The sequence below is a fragment of the Terrapene carolina genome, unplaced genomic scaffold, assembly GCF_002925995.2.
Source record: "Terrapene carolina triunguis isolate 2854851 unplaced genomic scaffold, T_m_triunguis-2.0 Scaffold147, whole genome shotgun sequence".
NCBI classification, from domain to species: domain Eukaryota; kingdom Metazoa; phylum Chordata; order Testudines; family Emydidae; genus Terrapene; species Terrapene triunguis.
Genome location: NW_020664498.1, coordinates 2,409,798 through 2,424,609, shown reverse-complemented (window position 1 = coordinate 2,424,609; position 14,812 = coordinate 2,409,798).

Below are 14,812 nucleotides of genomic sequence, written 5' to 3'. Positions count from 1 at the left end.
GCATAGGCATCAACTCCATGGGTGCTCTGGGGCTGGAGCACCCAGGGAAAAAAAATAGTGGGTGCTCAGCACCCCCCAGCCACCCGCCGATCAGCTCCTCCCCCTTCCTCCCCAGTGCTTCCTGACTGCTGCCGATCAGCTGTTTGGTGGTGGGCAGGAGGCACTGGGGGGAGGAGGAGGAGGAGTGGGGGCAGGAAGAGGCAGAGTGAGGGTGGATGTGCTTGGGGGAGGGAACAGAGCGGGAGTGGGAAGAGGTGGGGTGGGAGTGGGAAGAGGCAGAATGAGGGTGGAGCCTTGGGGAAGGATCACAGTGGGGGCATAGCCTCAGGGCCAAGCGGGGGTGGAGCACCCGTGGGGAAAGCTGAAAGTTGGTGCCTGTGGAAGAGTGTACCTGTTGGGCTTAAGAGGAGACACTTGGGCCCTAAAGGGAAGGAGACTGGGTGAGTTAAGCCTGAGAGTTAGTCAGGAAAGAGGCAGAGAGCGCACAAACATGGGGCTCTCACAGCCTGAGAGTGAGCAAGGGAGTCTGGGAATAGGGAGACAGGCCAGAAGCCAGGAGGCCTGAGTAGTGGGAGGAGTCGTCTTTGGAGCAAGGGGAAGGCCAAGGGGAGCACGCCTGTGACCACTGTCCCATACAAGGAGCAGGGAGACGGGAAGTACCCAGCAGGAATGTGAGCCTTTCATCAAGCCTGGGAGGGGTGGACGCTGTTTGCATTATTGCTTTGTTTGAACTTTTGAACTGTGGGAGGGGACTCTGGGGGTGAGCCCGAAAGCTGTCGGAAGGATGCTTGAGACTGACAAAGAGCCTGGAGTCACAGAAGAAGATGAAGCCTGAACCTTTTCAATTATGGTATTGAGCTTTTTGTTGTGATTTGAGGTGTGATATTCATAAATTACCCTGTGAAATGGAAGGTATTAGCCTAAGAGTGTTGGAGAAATAGTCATGAGGAGCTCTGAGCAGGGGGAACTGAGGATGGATTACTTGCAGAGCCACCCCATGCTATGAGGGGGTGCTCTGAGATGGTGACCCTATGAGAGAGGCCCATTATCTTTTGCTGTTTGTGTGTGTTACTTCTATATAGGCTCCTTCCGCACAGGGTTCTTTTGTTTAACTCATTTTTATTAAGCTCTCAGATTTATGCCCTAAAGACTTGTCAAAATAGTTATTTTTTTATATGCTGAGATTTTCTCTGTTTTTCTATTTCTTACCATACATCAGTTTTAGAAACGTAGGGCTGGAAGGGAACTTGAGATCTTATCAAGTCCAGACCCCTGCGTTGAGGCAGGACCAAGTAAACCTAGACCATCCCTGACAGATGCTTGTCCAACCTGTTTTTAAAAACTTCCAGTGATAGGAATTCTACAATCCTCCCTTGGAAACTTATTTCAGAGCTTAACTATGCTTACCATTAGAAAGCTTTTGCTAATATCTAACCTAAATCTCCCTTGCTGCAGATTAAGCCCATTCCTTCTTGTCTTACCTGTGGACATGGAGAACAATTGATCACCATCCCTTTTATAACAGCCCTTAGCATATTTGAAGTCTGCTATCAGGTCCCCCTCAGTCTTCTTTTCTCAGGACTAAATCTGCCCAGTTTTTTTAACCTTTCCTCATAGGTCCAGTTTTCTAAATCTTTTGTCATCTTTGTTGCTTTCCTCTGGACTCTCTCCAATTTGTCCACATCTTTCTTAAAGTGTGTCACCCAGAATTGGTCACAGTACTCAAGCTAAGGCCTCACTAGTGCTGAGTAGGTCAAGACAATTACCTCCTGTATCTTACATATGACACCCCTGTTAATATACCCCAGAATGATGTTGCCGGCACAGAGTGCCCGAGGACAGCAACAGTGGGGTCCGTTGCCCGGTGTGCTTCACGCCAATGAACACACCCGAGTGGAGAAGCAAACAAAGTTTATTTGAGATCTCAAAGTGGTGCAAGGAGACAGGCACGTCTCAAATCAAGCACACCAACATAAGCGGCCTTTATCTTTTATACATTTTGCAGCTAACCCTTTCCCTTCTTCCCCTGCCTTTCTCACCCCCCTCCTCCATTCCCACCTCTCCCCCTTTCTCCCTCTGGCTACATTACACGACCTTGGCTGTGCAGCTTGTTCTCACTGTTTCTTTCTGCAAGTAATCTTGTCCTTTAGCTAGAAGCATGTAGGTTTCCCTTATCACTGCTGCTTCCCAGCTGCTGACCTGTGAGTTTAGTAAAGTTTAACATGCAGGGGCTTTGATTCACTTTGGCCTAGAGCAGAGGGGCTTCATCGACTCTCGGGTCTTCCAACCCCCCGAGTTACCTAGGGTGATGCCTAGTGACACCAACAATGATATTAGCCTGTTTTGCAACTGGATCATGCTTTTGACTCATATTCCATTTGTGATCTGCTATACCTTCCAGATCCTTTTCAGCAGCACTCCCACCTATCCAGTTATTCCCCATTTTGTAGATATGCATTTGATTTTTTTCCTTCCTAAGTGAAGTACTTTGCATTTTTCTTTATTGAATTTCATCTTGTTGACTTTAGGCCAATTCGCCAATTTGTCACAGACATTTTTAATTCTAATCCTGTCCTCCAAAGTGCTTGCACTGCCTACCTGCTTGGTGTCATCTGCAAATATTATAAGCATATTCTTCACTCTATTATCCAAGTCATCAATGAAAATATTGAATAGTATCAGATACAAGCCTGACCCCTATAGAGCCTCACTAATTAACCCTCCCAGTCTGACAGTGAACCGTTGATAACTACTTGTTGAGTAAGGTCTTTCAACTTGTTGTGCACCTAACTTATAGTAATTTCATCTAGATCACATTTCCCTAGTTTGCTTATGAGAATGTCATGTAGGGCTATGTCAAAAGCCTTACTAAAAATCAAGATTTATCATGTTTACTGCTTCCCTCCTATACACTAGACCAATAACCCTGTCAAAGAAGGAAATTAGCCTGGTTTGACATGACTTGTTCTAGACAAATCCATGCTGGCTATTCCTTATAATCCTATAAAACCTATAGGTGCTTACAAATGATTGTTTAAAAATGTGTTCAGTACCTTTCCAAGTAGGCCGACTGGTTTATAATTCCCTGGTTCCCCTTTTTTCCACTTAGTGGTGCACACAAACCTTCCCATAACCATAGACTTCTATTTCTCTATGTAATTCCTTCCCCATGCCCTCCTCTCCTTATATTTCACAATGTACTGGCTTGTGTGATTAAAAAAAACTCATTTAAGTCATTATTCTGTGCTTAGAGATGTGCCTTTCATTTAATTCATATTGAATATTCCTCCCACTTGATCTTTTGACTCTTTCCTATTTTTGATATTATATGACACTGGTACAGTACTTGTCCGAGACCGTTGTTTCTAAAGAGTTGTCAACATTTATCTTTTCTGAATCATCCTTGTATTTATTAATCTCTGAAAGATTTAAGTATTTGGATTGATAATCTGTCTCTATTTTACTTTGAGTTAGTCAGTGCTTCATATCCTGGATGGTCCAACTGAAACTAGCCTGCTCACTCATTTGCTGTTTGCTCTTTGGTTTAGTTTTTTGGTGAGCAGGTGATGGAGGAGTCATTCAGATATTCCTGGCTATTAAACAGTGCTTAAAGTGGTCTGAGAAAAGTATGTATGTGGGGGTGGGGTGTCTATCATAATCTGGGAACAGCAACTTTGGTAAGACTGTGCTTAAAGGGCACCTCTCAGTGACCAGCATGATTTTTAAAAAATGTCTGTTTCTGGGTTTATGACCCCTTACAACTCCCCCACCCCCATATCCACACTTTAAGTACTGTCACTATGTGTCTGATTTTCAGGGTTGCTGTGCACCTCAGCTCTAATTGATTTCAGTTGGGGTTGCAGGTGCTCAGCACCTTTGAAAACTAGGCCTTAAGAGTTGCTTATGTTTTGCCAGCATTACTAAAGTTATAGCTAGCAAACTGACTGTGTAATATTATGTAACAACGTATGTGTTTATATTTATTCTCCTCCATTGACCTCCATATTTAACTTGCTTAATGTACAAATCAAGAGCATGGTTCAGTCATCAAAGCTCATTGATAGGACTCAAAGATACCCACAGAGAGAATGCACTGAATAAGAAAGAGGGTTCCATTTTAGAAGTTGTGGTTCTGCTGTAACTCCACCTTAAACCCTGAAATTTATCAACAGATGGGGCATTGCATGGGAAGCTGACCAAAAGTTTGTTGTGTTAGCAAAATGTGAAAGTGTGAGAGGTTTATTATGTCCTTTTACTATGATTTGAGATACCAAGTATGCCAAGCCCCAAAGAGGAGATAAATTTGAAGTTGACACACACTTTATAAGGTCATTTGAAATAGGGTGGGAATGCCACTTGCTCTTAGTCATCATAATGGAAAAATGAAGCTATAATGAGGTCCATAATACACAGTGAAAACAAAGTTGGGGGAAAATATTTACAGAGTTTCCTGTGTTACCCTTTAGTTGTATTTGTCTATTTAATTTTCAGTGTAATCACCTGTAGCCCAAATTTTAGCTACTTGTCACTTGAAAGTAATAATCCACAATGAGCATGTTTCTTAAATAAACCACCAATGCCAACATGCTGCCTGCATTTGAAAACACTCCCTTTCTAACTGTAGTTTTGCTACCAAGTGCAACTGAGCATCAGCATTAATTAGTAGTGAGTGGGGACTGATTTAAAATCCAGGTGCTGAGCAATTTAAGAAGCATCAGTTCCCTGCAGTGAAGCAATTAGTCCCTGGAGTTTCTTTTTGTCCTTATCATGCCATGAATTCTGCTCAAGTTAAATGTACACACACTACTGCTTATTACCTAGATGTAAGCAGAGTCTGCATGAGCTCTCCGCTGACATCTAGTGGTGAGCTGTGGAAAAGGACTTCAGGAGCTGATCTCGTTTGCATGGACACACCCACGCTGCTCAGCGTGATAGGATTGCTTGCCCAAATGATCACTTGTGGCTGGTGTTGGATCCCCAGTCTCCTTGTTATTGGGGCAGGAGAAATAGAGGGTTGTTATCCTTATCATGTCAAGTATTAGGGGTAGCCGTGTTAGTCTGTATCCACAAAAACAACCAGGAGTCCGGTGGCACCTTAAAGACTAACAGATTTATTTGGGCATAAGTTTTCTTGGGTAAAAAACCTCACTTCTTCAGATGCATGATGAGGTTTTTTATCCACGAAAGCTTATGCCCAAATAAATCTGTTAGTCTTTAAGGTGCCACCGGACTCCTTGTTATCCTTATTGTGTGAACCCAGGGCAGCAGAACTGTACCTGGCATACCCTGATGGAGGGACTCACCCGCAACTGAATGGCACTCACTAGGCAGGGGACATGGGTTCCAAAGCCCATGAGTTGAGAGAGAGAGAGTAGGGACAGGTGCCTGGTGGTGTGATAATAAAAGAGATAATTTAGACTCAATTGAGAGTCTTGTTACATACTGCAGAGCTGAAATCACTGATACCTAGGGTCTAAGTATTAGATCTACTTTGGGACAGTGTCTCCATTGCAAGAGACTGCCCAGTGTGCACCAGCAGTGAGGCTTCCCCACTAACAGCTGAAATCACTGAGAGTGTGTTAAGTGGTGGGCCCTGAAGACATCTTGGCAACCGGGTGGCTGGTGGAAAGGCGCAGCAAGTGGCCAGCAAGGCGGCTGGTGGAGAGGTGTGGTGAGCAGCCAGCAGGGTGGCTGGTGAAGAGGGCCAGAACAGAGCCCCGCAGAGAGGCCGGCGGGGCAATGAGTGAGTGCCCAAGTAGTGGAGTGTGTAAGGTGCCTCTTTACCCCCCTTCCGCCCAGGGTGGGAGGTGAACTCTGCGGATGAACTTCAGAACTCTGGGGCGCAACTGTGGTTGGGGTACACAGATGGGCACGTTAAAGGGACTTTTGGGTTGCTGGACTCAAGACCCCGAGGGGAAAAGCACACTGCCCAACTTACTTGGCAATGGGTCTTTTGCTCATGGTTTATGTTTATGAACCCTAGTTGTGGTATTTTCCCAAATTAATGCTAAGTTGCTTCTCTTCTTTTATTAAATTTTTTTGCTACACTCAGACTTTGTGCTTGTGAGAGGGGAAGTATTGCCTCTTAGGCCTGGTCTACACTACGACTTTAATTCGGATTTAGCTGCGTTAATCCGAATTAATCCTTAACCCGTCCACACAACGGAGCCAGTTACTTCGAATTAAAGGGCGCTTAAAATCGATTTCTGTACTCCACCCCGACGAGCGGAGTAGCGCCAAAATCGATTTTGTAAATTCGAATTAGGGGTAGTGTGGCCGCACACCACCGAATTAATGTGGTTAAAATTAATGGGGTAGTGTGGCCGCACACCACCGAATTAATGTGGTTAAAAACCGAATTAATGTGCTTAGTGTGGCCGCGCACAATCGAATTTATACAATCTGTTTCCCAAATTCGAATTATCTAAATTCGAATTAATCTCGTAGTGTAGACGTACCCTTAGAGGTGCCCAGGGGGGGGTGTGTAATTGTCCCAGATCACTGGATGGGGGCTTGAGACGGTTTTGTGTTGTAATAGTGAAAAGGAACAGCTAGATACTGAACGTGGCCCTGGCTGCTGCTGGCTTCACCTGGCAGAAGGGTAACATAAACCAATCAAACCCAGCTTTCCCTGCTGCAAAATTTCAAAGGAGAGAGAGAAACTTTCCTCTACATTTTTATTTTTAGAGAGTTTGAGGTTTTACTTCCCACTCCCTCTTCAGACTAGTTTTCTCAGGTATAAGGCACAGGTGTATTGTGGCTTCACACTTTTTTTTTTTACTTAATAAAAAAAGTTTGTTAAGGTATTTGTTTCTTGTTTTTTTTTGTTTCCCTTTTTTTTTTTTTTTTTTTTTTTTTGCTGGGAGGGGCGGTGGGCTCTGTCTCACACATCTCTGGTCCCCACCATGTTAATTAGGGATGGCAAAATCTTCAAACATTTACAGTTCAAGTTCTGTATGGATAAGCAGCCCAAAGTCCAGGAACTCATCTGGACCTCTTTTCTGCAAAGGGTATCAGAGAACAAGCTTCTGCTCAATTCTAATATGTGATACATTTTGCTTCTGATCCTAACTGTAATCAATAACATCTGTATTTCTGGGTTATTTAAGTTTTTGAGTCTCTGAATACTTTTGGATCAGATGCTGTTAGAAACTTGGGCAAAAGTGAAGAGAAAAGGCCACATTGTCTTGTGTTATGCAAACTTCTTTTATCCATTTCTTGTTTTAAAATCATCGCTTCCACCAAATGTTCCAAGGAGAACTGGATTGAACTCTCTTGCAGCTCCTTACTTGGCCCCTAGGATTGCTGTCGAGCTGCATGAGACAATTCGCTCCTCCCAGGAATAAATATTAGAGCTGTATGAAATGTTCACAATGAAGTTCAAAGCCTGAAGAAATTCACCTGGGTTTCAAGTCTCATTAAAATCTCAAAACAGACCAGATCCACGAAAGGTTCAGAAACCTTTTGCGTGAGCAGTGTGTGTCAAAACGGATGGAACCACTGGCACAATTAATTGCACCTGCAATATTGGAGTCTTTTTAAGAATCAGCACTGTCATATATAGAAACATAGAAAATCTAGAAGTGTGTACAACTTGCGTGTCCAGGGACTGATTCAAAGCCCATTTCAAGTCAGTGATAATCTTTCTATTGATTTGAATGGGCTTTGGGTCAGGCCCTTAGGAACAGTTCTGTGCATGTGTACATTTTTCTAGAATGTAAATGCATATTCACAGCAAGATGAGAACAGGTGTGCCATCTGCTTGTGTTTTACAAGTGTGACGATCATCGGATTCACACACTTTCCCTAAAGCTGTCTGAGTGTGCTGTAAATCTTTGCAGATAGGGTTTTTTCCCCCTTTTGTTTTGTTTTCATTTTGCAGGATTTCTCTGGAACACACAGTACAGCAGTAAAAATTCCCACCACTGAGAAATCATAAACATCCCCCATTGAATTATTAAAGTTATTTAATTAATTAGCTAATTATTCATTTAAGCAGCAGAGGTGGGTTAATTCATTTGCAAAAATAGCCCCAAATCAAGCTATAAATGGACTCCTGTTCCCAGCCTCTCCCGGCTAGCTCTTTAAAAGTCACAAATAGACCTCTAATCTTCCAGATCTAATTCAGCTCTGAGCAGCTCTGAGTTATGGTAAAGAGTATGGCTAAGCTGGTAAAGATTAGAGCTGGGTAGTTAATTCACATGCAATTTATTCAATGAATTTATCCCTTTGTTCCATTTCAGCCAGATCCAGTGTCCATCAAAGTCAATAGCGATATTTCCATTGACTTCTGTAGGTGCCATTATTAGGCCCTTTTGAATTGCCCATGAACAGACTGATTTGTGTCAATGTGTTTGCTATTCCAAAATATTTTGTTGTGTTTCTGTGAACATCTTCAGCATATGGACTGAAGGCTAATTGTGTCCTTTGAGTATTTGACATTTGCAATTTAATACTTTAGATGAATGTCACACTACCCAAGTCATACAGGGCTTGATTCCACTCTACCATTGTAAACCAAGCATAGCTCCAGTGAAGTCAAGGGAGTTACATCAGGATAGGTGCAAATAGAGCCAGGCCACAATGTGCTTTCTGATAGTTGTGTGAGTGCCTCTGGTGTGACTCTTTGCCAGGATGAGTTTTCATGGAACAAATAAAAAAAAAAATCACTTGCAGGAATGGGTGAGGAAAACAAACATAGGGTGTTTGGAAGACTGTCAAAGAAGACTTGAGCAAGAAAACTGTGTATTCTCCCATCTATTGTAAGGAACCATTGTAACTTCCCCCTTCCATAGCTATAGGCTTATTCAATTCTTTAGCACTTGTTTTGAAGCTATTGAGTAAGTATCTGAAATACTTGCTGAAGATGCTGAGAGAGGATAATAAGTCAGAAACACTTTATTGAAAATAAAGTTTATAAATGGAAATATATATTTTAGAGCACAATATTTAAATACTTTGTTCAATACAGGTGAACTCCAGCTTTTGCGATCCTAAATAATCTGAGTTTTCATGTTGTCTGGAATTGGTTTTTGTTTTTACAAATCTGATGTGTCTGAAGGTTTTCACTGTACCTCAAGACATTGTAAAATTGGGGTTTAACTATGCTAATGTATAGATCTAAATACGCTAAATAATGTAAGGTTATAGATCACAGTGCCATTTGCAGCCTGTGCTAGAAGCTCTCTAAAATTACACCTGAGCTGCTGTCTGTGGATGATATTCCTTTTGCTTTCTTAGGTGTTGTTTCTTTCTCTTTGGAGTGTAGGCTCTCAATGTTTTTTTTTTATGTGGAGAACACTCAATTTAATGGATTTCTCCTTCTGGCCACTCTATTCCCTCAGCTAATCTCTACATGTAAACTGCATTTCTGATAATAGAGGCCCAAACTGGTGAAGCCAGCAGGTTTCATTTGCATGAGGGGCTGGGCACACAGGGGAATTCCATATTACTATGCTTAGTGGAGATAAAGTCTAGGCTGGATCTATGTAGGCTGATATGTGGAAAGGAGTAGGGATAAGAACATAAGAATGGCCATACTGGGTCAGACCAAAGGTCCATCTAGCTCAGTATCTGGTCTTCTGGCCAGGTGCCCCAGAGGGAATGAACAGAACAGGTAGTCATCAAGTGATCCATCCCCTGTCACCCATTCCCAGCTTCTGGCAAACAGAGGCTAGGGACACCATCCCTGTCCATCCTGGCTAATAGCCATTGATGGACTTATCCTCCATGAATGTATCTAGTTCTTTTTTGTTATAGTCTTGGCCTTCACAACATCCTCTGGCAAAGAGTTCCACAGGTTGACAGTGCGATGTGTGAAGAAATACTTCCTTTTGTTTGTTTTAAACCTGCTGCCTATTAATTTCATTTGGTGACCCCTAGTTCTTATGTTATGAGAAGGAGTAAATAACACTTCCTTATTTAATTTCTTCACACCAGTCATGATTTTATAGACCTCTATCATATCCCCTCTTAGCCATCTCTTTTCCAAGCTGAAAAGTCCTAATCTTATTAATCTCTCCTTATATGAAAGCTGTTCCATACCCCTAATCATTTTTGTTGCCCTTTTCTGAACCTTTTCCGATTCCAATATATCTTTTTTGAGATGGATGACCAGAACTGCATGCAGTATTTAAGATGTGGGCGTACCATGAATTTATATAGAAGCAAAATGATATTTTCTGTCTTATTAGCTATCTCTTTCTTAATGATTCCCAACATTCTGTTTGCTTTTTTGACTGCCGCTGCACATTAAGTGGGTGTTTCCAGGAACTATCCACAATGACTCCAAGATCTCTTTCTTGAGTGGTAACAGCTAATTTAGACCCCATCATTTTATATGTATAGTTGGGATTATGTTTTCCAATATGCATTACTTTGCATTTATCAACATTGAATTTCATCTGGCATTTTTGTTGCCCAGTCACCCAGTTTTGAGAGATCCCTTTGTAGCTCTTCGCAGCCTGTTTTGGTTTTAATTATCCTGAGTAGTTTTGTATCACATGCAAATTTTGCCACTTCACTGTTTACCCCTTTTTCCAGATCATTTATGAATATGTTGAATAGGACTGGTCCCAGTACAGACCCCTGGGGGACACCACTATTTTCCTCTCTCCATTCTGAAAACTGACCATTTATTCCTACCCTTTGTTTCCTATCTTTTAACCAGTTACCGATCCATGAGAGGACCTTCCCTTTTATCTCATGACTGCTTACTTTGCTTAAGAGCCTTTGGTGAGGGATCTTGTCAAAAAAAAACTAAGTACACTATATCCACTGGATCCCCCTTGTCCACATACCTGTTGACCCCCTCAAAGAATTCTACTAGATCAGTGAGGCATGATTTCCCTTCACAAAAACCATGTTGACTCTTCCCCAACAAATTATGTTCATCTATTTGTCTGACAATTTTGTTCTTAGTTTCAATCAGTTTGCAGAGTTCTGAAGTCAGGCTTACTGGCCTGTAATTGCCGGGATCACCTCTGGAGCCCTTTTTAAAAATTGGCATCACATTAGCTATCCTCCAGTTATGTGGTACAGAAGCTGATTTAAATGATAGGTTACAAACCACAGTTAGTAGTTCTGCAATTTTACATTTGAGTTCCTTCAGAACTCTTGGGTGAATACCATCTGGTCCTGGTGATTTATTACTGTTTAATTTATCAGTTTGTTCCCAAACCTCCTCTAATGACACCTCAATCTGGGACAGTTCCTCAGATTTGTCACCAAAAAAGAATGGCTCAGGTTTGGGAATCTCCCTCACATCTTTAGCCATGAAGACCGATGCAAAGAATTAATTTAGTTTCTCTGCAATGGCCTTATCATCCTTGAGTGCTCCTTTAACATCTCGATTGTCCAGTGGCCCCACTGGTAGTTTAGCAGACTTCCTGCTTCTGAGGTACTTAAATTTTTTTGCTATTACTTTTTGTCTTTGGCTAGCTGTTCTTCAAATTCTTTTTTGGCTTTCCTAATTATGTATTTGCACTTCATTTGCTAGAGTTTATGCTTCTTTCTATTTTCCTAACTAGGATTTAACTTCCACTTTTTAAAGGATGCCTTTTTGCCTCTAACTGCTTTGTTTTTTAGCCACAGGGGAACTTTTTTGGTTCTCTTACTATGTTTTTTAATTTGGGGTACACATTTAAGTTGAGCCTCTATTATGGTGTCTTTAAAAAGTTTCCATGCCGCTTGCAGGGATTTTACTTTTGGCACGGTGCCTTTTAATTTCTGTTTAACTGCTACATGTTGGGTTGCTGTGGAGTTTTCCCCGCCACAGGGATATTATATTTAATTATATTATGGTCTCTATTACCAAGCGGTCCAGCTATATTCACCTCTTGGACCAGATCCTGTGCTCCACTTAGGACTAAATCAAGAATTGCCTCTTCTCTTGTGGGTTCCAGGACTAGCTGCTTCAAGAAGCAGTCATTTAAGGTGTCAAGAAACTTTATCTCTGCATCCCATTCTGAGGTGACATGTATCCAGTCAATATGGGGATAGTTGAAATCCCCCATTATTATTGAGTTTTTTATTGTTATAGCCTCTCTAATCTCCCTGAGCATTTCACAGTCACTATCACCATCCTCGCTGAGTGGTTGGTAATATATCCCTGCTGCTATATTCTTATTCTTAGAGCATGGAATAGAGATTCTATGACACAGTTTGTTTCATTTGATTCTACACTTTCTTTCACATACAGTGCCATTGCCCCACCAGCACGACCTGTTCTGTTTTTCTGATATATTTTGTACCCTGGTATTACTGTGTCCCATTGATTAGCCTCATTCCACCAAGTTTCTGTGATGCCTATTATATCAATATCCTCATTTAATAAGAGGTACTTTCGTTCACCTATCTTATTATTTAGATTTCTAGCATTTGTATATAAGCACTTAAAAAACTTGTCACTTTTTAGCGGTCTGCCATTACATGATGTAATTGAATGGGACTCTTTTTCATTTGACTTTTTCTCATTATTGTACCTGTATTTTATCATCTTCCATCCTCTCCTCCTTCTAGGATGTAGAGAATCTCCATTAATAGATCCTCCTCTAAGGGATTCATAGATTCATAGATTCTAGGACTGGAAGGGACCTCGAGAGGTCATCGAGTCCAGTCCCCTGCCCGCATGGCAGGACCAAATACTGTCTAGACCATCCCTGATAGACATTTATCTAACCTACTGTTAAATATCTCCAGAGATGGAGATTCCACAACCTCCCTAGGCAATTTATTCCAGTGTTTAACCACCCTGACAGTTAGGAACTTTTTCCTAATGTCCAACCTAGACCTCCCTTGCTGCAGTTTAAGCCCATTGCTTCTTGTTCTATCCTTAGAGGCTAAGGTGAACAAGTTTTCTCCCTCCTCTTTATGACACCCTTTTAGATACCTGAAAACTGCTATCATGTCCCCTCTCAGTCTTCTCTTTTCCAAACTAAACAAACCCAATTCTTTCAGCCTTGCTTCATAGGTCATGTTCTCAAGACCTTTAATCATTCTTGTTGCTCTTCTCTGGACCCTTTCCAATTTCTCCACATCTTTCTTGAAATGCGGTGCCCAGAACTGGACACAATACTCCAGCTGAGGCCTAACCAGAGCAGAGTAGAGCGGAAGAATGACTTCTCGTGTCTTGCTCACAACACACCTGTTAATACATCCCAGAATCATGTTTGCTTTTTTTGCAACAGCATCACACTGTTGACTCATATTTAGCTTGTGGTCCACTATAACCCCTAGATCCCTTTCTGCCGCACTCCTTCCTAGACAGTCTCTTCCCATTCTGTATGTGTGAAACTGATTTTTTCTTCCTAAGTGGAGCACTTTGCATTTGTCTTTGTTAAACTTCATCCTGTTTAACTCAGACCATTTCTCCAATTTGTCCAGATCATTTTGAATTATGACCCTGTCCTCCAAAACAGTTGCAATCCCTCCCAGTTTGGTATCATCCGCAAACTTAATAAGCGTACTTTCTATGCCAATATCTAAGTTGTTAATGAAGATATTGAACAGAGCAGGTCCCAAAACAGACCCCTGCGGAACCCCACTCGTTATGCCTTTCCAGCAGGATTGGGAACCATTAATAACAACTCTCTGAGTACGGTTATCCAGCCAGTTATGCACCCACCTTATAGTAGCCCCATCTAAATTGTATTTGCCTAGTTTATCGATAAGAATATCATGCGAGACCGTATCAAATGCCTTACTAAAGTCTAGGTATACCACATCCACAGCTTCTCCCTTATCCACAAGACTCGTTATCCTATCGAAGAAAGCTATCAAATTGGTTTGACACGATTTGTTCTTTAAAATCCATGCTGGCTGTTCCCTATCACCTTACCACCTTCCAAGTGTTTGCAGATGATTTCCTTAATTACTTGCTCCATTATCTTCCCTGGCACAGAAGTTAAACTAACTGGTCTGTAGTTTCCTGGGTTGTTTTTATTTCCCTTTTTATAGATGGGCATTATATTTGCCCTTTTCCAGTCTTCTGGAATCTCTCCCGTCTCCCATGATTTTCCAAAGATAATAGCTAGAGGCTCAGATACCTCCTCTATTAGCTCCTTGAGTATTCTAGGATGCATTTCATCAGGCCCTGGTGACTTGCAGGCATCTAACTTTTCTAAGTGATTTTTAACTTGTTCTTTTTTTATTTTATCTGCTAAACCTACCCCCTTCCCATTAGCATTCACTATGTTAGGCATTCCTTCAGACTTCTCGGTGAAGACCGAAACAAAGAAGTCATTAAGCATCTCTGCCATTTCCAAGTTTCCTGTTACTGTTTCTCCCTCTTCACTAAGCAGTGGGCCTACCCTGTCTTTGGTCTTCCTCTTGCTTCTAATGTATTGATAAAAAGTCTTCTTGTTTCCCTTTATTCCCGTAGCTAGTTTGAGCTCATTTTGTGCCTTTCTAATCTTGCCCCTGCATTCCTGTGTTGTTTGCCTATATTCATCCTTTGTAATCTGTCCTAGTTTCCATTTTTTATATGACTCCTTTTTATTTTTTAGATCATGGGTCTGGGGGAAATTGCCCCACTTGCCCCCCCCCCTCGCCCTCTGGGCGGCCCTGTTAAAAACTGCTCTATGACCTTTTTAATTTCAAGTGCCAGCAATCTGGTTCATTTTGGTTTAGGTGGGGGCCCATCCTTCTTGTATAAGCTCCCCCATCCCAAAAATTTCCCCAGTTCCTAATAAATCTAAACCCCTCCTCCCTACACCATCGTCTCATCCATGAATGGAGACTCTGCAGTTCTGCCTGTCTAACTGGCCCTGCATGTGGAACTGAAAGCATTTCAGAGAATGCTACCATAGAAGTC